The following is a 4,805-nucleotide window of genomic DNA, read 5'->3' as shown; positions in this document are numbered from 1 at the left end:
GGCTATGGGAGAGGGAAAGGCGGGGGGGGGGAGGGGAGGAAAAGAAAACGATCTTTGTTTCCAGTGAATAATGTATGAAAACGACCAAATAAAATAATATTAAAATTTAAAAAAAAAACAAAAAAAAAAAAAGAATATTCCATTGCCTATCTCTAGGACATTGTACTACTTTTCCCCATATGTAGACTAATCTCCTCTATCTCTGCATCTCAGTTTTCCTGGCTTCATTTAAGACTAGGTTCAAAATTTCTTGGATCTGCTTATTTCACTCTTCATAATTTTATGTGAGTCTTTCCTTCTCTGTTTTTTAAAATTAATTTGTTTAGTCAATTTAGAACATTATTCCTTGGTTACAAGAATCATATTATTTCCCTCCCTCCCCTACCCCAACCCTTCCCGTAGCTGATGCGCAATTTCACTGGGTATTACATGTGTCCTTGATCAGAACTTATTTCCATGTTGTTGGTATTTGCATTAGGATGTTCATTTAGAGTCTACATCCACAACCATATGCCCTCAACCCATGTATTCAAAGAGTTGTTTTTCTTTTGTGTATCTACTCCTGCAGTTCTTTCTCTGGATGTGAATACCGTTCATTCTCATAAGTCCCTCAGAATATTCCTGGATCATTGCATTGCTGCTAATAGATAAGTATATTATATTATATATTATATACATATCAAATATATAATAGAGAAGTCTATTATATATTATATTACATTTTATCGGTCTCTGTGTATCAATTTTCTCCTGGTCCTGCTCCTCTCACTCTGCATCACTTTCTGGAGGTTATTCCAATTCCCATGGAATTCCTCCACTTCATTATTCCTTTGAGCACAATAGAAGTCTATCACCAACATATACCACAATTTGTTCAGCCATTCCCCAATCGAAGGGCATCCCCTCATTTTCCAAATTTTTGCCACCACAAAGAGCACAGCTATGGATATTCTTGTACAAATATTTTTCCTTATGATCTCTTTGGCATATAAACCCAGCAGTGCTATGGCTGGATCAAAGGGCAGACAGTCTTTTAGTGCCCTGTGGGGCTTTTATAATTAACATGTTCTTTGAGAGTCATTTCCAAGTGTCAATACCTTCCCCCATAAGATCACCTTCCACATATTTTCTACATATCTTATGTTGCTAAAATTTCAACATTCTCTCCTTTATTAGCATATGAGCCCCTTCAAGACAGGGTCTATTATTTATAATTATTATCTGTTTTATACATATAAATATATGTGCATACATCTAAATATGTATGTGTATATATATATATATATGTATATATATATATTGTTTAGAATGGTGCCTGATTCTGACAGATAATCAAGGGGTCCAATGAATAAAGCATTTTGTCTTCAGTCAGGAAAATCTGAGTTCAATTCTGACCACAAGGTAAAACTTTTGGGGAAAGCCAAGATGGTAGATGGAAGACAGGGACTGATCTGAGCTCTCCCAAATTCTTCTCCAAAGAAAAGAAAATAATGCTTCAAAAAGAATTCTACAGTCACACATCCAACAAAATGATGGAATGAAACACTTTTCCTTCCAAAGATAAATATGAATGTAGACAAGGTAGGTCTATCTCACTAGAATGAGACTGAAGCACATTCCAGCATAGGCCTGACCCTGGCAAATCAGTAACAGGCCTCGGGGGCAACTATATTGGCAATAGCTTCTAGAGAAATTAAAGGGATGGGGTAACTGGTCAGAAGGAGATAACAGAAGACTCTTACTGGCACTGGAAGCAAGACTCTATTTTTATGTGGTTATGGGTCTCATTCCCAGGGCAAGGAGGAGCACTAGCAGGATCAGCATTCATTGATATTGGTCCAAGGTATAAAAGAGTTCTTGTGGTTGCTCATATACCAGGGGACAGGTCAGAAGAACAATGACCTCACCAACTTTGAAAGAACTGAAAATTTACTTTAAAACTATCTTTGAAAATAGTAGCACAAAAAAAAAATCAAGTTTAAGACAGTGCTTCCTCACACCAGGAGTAGAGGCTAACTTTAATAGAAAATAAAAATTCAACAAATAGTCTGGGAAAATGAGCAAATTACAAAAAAGAACCTTACTGTGGAAAGTAAATATGATTAAAGGAAAGATGAAAATACAAATTTAGAAGAAAACAATGAAGGAAGATGGCAGGAAGGTGGGGTAATGCTTACATTTTACTCTCATCAGAATTGGCTCAAAGAGTGAATTACACATACCCTACAGGGAAACAGAAAGAGAAAACTATCAGAGGGACACTAAGGTAGGAGGGAAGATTGGAGTTAGAAGTGAAACACTTTTGAGCAAGGACAGGTAGAGAAGAGAGAAAGAGAGAGAGAGAGAGAGAGAAAGATGAAAAAGAGGAAATAGTAGAATAGAGGAAAATACACAGTGAGTCATCATAGTTGTAAATGTGAATTGGATTAACTCACCCAAGGGAACAAGATAGCTGAGGGCATTATATGATTTAAACATAAAGTGTTTATGCTTATGTTTTATGCTTAAACATAAGCAAATTATGGGGGTGTGGGATAATTTACCAGTCAGAATTATGAATAACAAATAATTTATGAGCAAGAAAGAGATAGACACCATTACAGCATATTAAATAGATAATTCTAATTGTATTGAACTAAAGCATTTTTGCACAAACCAGACCAATGCAGCCAAGATTAGACGGAAAGCAGAAAAATGGGGTGAGGGGAATACAGCAATTTTAAAAAAAAATTTCTTTTCTTTTTCTATTTAAAAAAAATTTTTTTCCAAGCTGTGAGGTCTTTCACCCAGCTTGCACTTGCCTCCCCCCTGCCTCCAGGTGCGGTACCACCTCCTCTCTTAAAGGTTTAAACTTGCCACTTCAAAGTTCACCATGGATGATGATATTGCTGCACTCGTTGTTGACAATGGATCCGGTATGTGCAAAGCTGGCTTTGCAGGAGATGATGCCCCTTGGGCTGTCTTCCCTTCCATTGTGGGGCTCCCCAGACATCAGGGTGTGATGGTGGGTATGGGCCAGAAAGACAGCTATGTGGGGGATGAGGCCCAGAGCAAGAGAGGTATTCTGACCCTGAAGTACCCCATTGAATACGGTATTGTCACCAACTGGGATGACATGGAGAAGATCTGGCATCACACTTTCTACAATGAAGAGCACCGTGTACTGCTCACAGAAGCCCCCCTGAACCCCAAAGCCAACAGAGAAAAGATGACACAGATCATGTTTGAGACCTTCAACACCCCAGCTATGTACGTTGCCATCCAGGCTGTACTGTCCCTGTATGCCTCTGGTCGTACCACTGGTATCGTGATGGACTCCGGTGATGGTGTGACCCACACTGTGCCCATCTATGAAGGTTATGCCCTTCCCCATGCCATTCTCCATCTGGATTTGGCTGGCCGTGATCTGACGGATTACCTCATGAAGATCCTGACTGAGAGAGGGTACAGTTTCACCACCACAGCTGAGAGGGAAATCGTGCGTGACATCAAGGAGAAGCTGTGTTACGTGGCCCTCGACTTTGAGCAGGAGATGGCCACTGCTGCATCCAGCTCTTCTCTGGAGAAGAGCTACGAGCTCCCTGATGGTCAGGTTATCACCATTGGCAATGAGAGGTTCTGGTGACCAGAGGCTCTCTTCCAGCCATCTTTCTTAGGCATGGAGTCCTGGGGAATCCATGAAACTACTTTCAACTCAATCATGAAGTGTGATGTTGACATCCGTAAGGATTTGTATGCCAATACCATATTGTCTGATGGTACCACCATGTACCCAGGCATTGCTGACAGGATGCAGAAGGAGATTACAGCCCTAGCCCCCAGCACAATGAAAATCAAGATCATTGCCCCACCTGAGCGCAAATACTCTGTCTGGATTGGAGGCTCCATCCTGGCCTCCCTCTCTACCTTCCAACAGATGTGGATCAGTAAGCAGGAGTATGATGAGTCTTGGCCTTCCATTGTCCACCGCAAATACTTCTAAATGGACTGTTGGTGGTTTTTACTTGGTTGTTTTTTTTTTTTGGTCAAAGGGTGTGACATGATAATTGCCCCAAAAAAGAGATGAGATTGGCATGACTTTATTTGTTTTTTTTTGTTTTTTTTTTTTTTTTTTTGCGCTTGACTCAGGATTTAAAAACTGGAATGGTGAAGGTGATGAGCAGTCTAAAGTAATATTGGAGGCAAACATCCCCAAAGTTCTACAGTGCGTCTTCAGGACTCTGATTGTACATTTTTTTAAATAAGTCATTCCAAATATTGTATAATTCATTGTTACAGAGAGTTACTTGCCTCTATGAAGGCTGTCTTGCTCTATTCCCACAGGAGCAGAGCGACTTAACATAAATCCAGATCAGGGGGAGAGGGTGGGGGGTGGCAGTAGTATTGCTTTATGTGTAAATTATGTAGTCCTTAAAAAAAAAAAACTTTTTGTATCTTCTGCCTTAATACTTGTTCCTTTTTTTTTAATTGTCAGCCATAATGAATGGCTCCCTAAATTCTCTCCCTGTCCCCAACATAGATGTGAATGAAGACTTTAACAGTCTCCCTGGGAGTTAATGAAATTGGTGCCAGTACTTGGGGGAGGGGAGGAGCTTTACCTGTACACTGACTTAAGACCAGTTCAAATAAAAGTGCCCACATTAAAGAAAAAAAATTTTTTTCCATTATTACATAGATCATATTTTCTCCCTTTCCTCACCACTCTCCCCCTCCCAGAGTTGACAAGCAATTCCACTGGGTTATGCATATGTATATTATTATCACTTGAACACATTTCCATATTATTTTTGTAAAAGAGTAGTCCT

The 4,805-nt window shown here is 39.6% G+C and overlaps 1 pseudogene; it reads left to right on the top strand.

The window, feature by feature from the left end:
• The first annotated feature begins 2,797 nt into the window (after positions 1-2,797).
• Positions 2,798-3,997, top strand: LOC100014914 (actin, cytoplasmic 1-like; annotated as a pseudogene).
• Positions 3,998-4,805: the final 808 nt, after the last annotated feature.

The sequence above is a fragment of the Monodelphis domestica genome, chromosome 3, assembly GCF_027887165.1.
Source record: "Monodelphis domestica isolate mMonDom1 chromosome 3, mMonDom1.pri, whole genome shotgun sequence".
In the NCBI taxonomy this organism is placed as follows: Eukaryota; Metazoa; Chordata; class Mammalia; order Didelphimorphia; family Didelphidae; genus Monodelphis; species Monodelphis domestica.
Note: the sequence above shows the minus strand (reverse complement) of the source record. Positions and strands in the feature narration are given on the sequence as shown.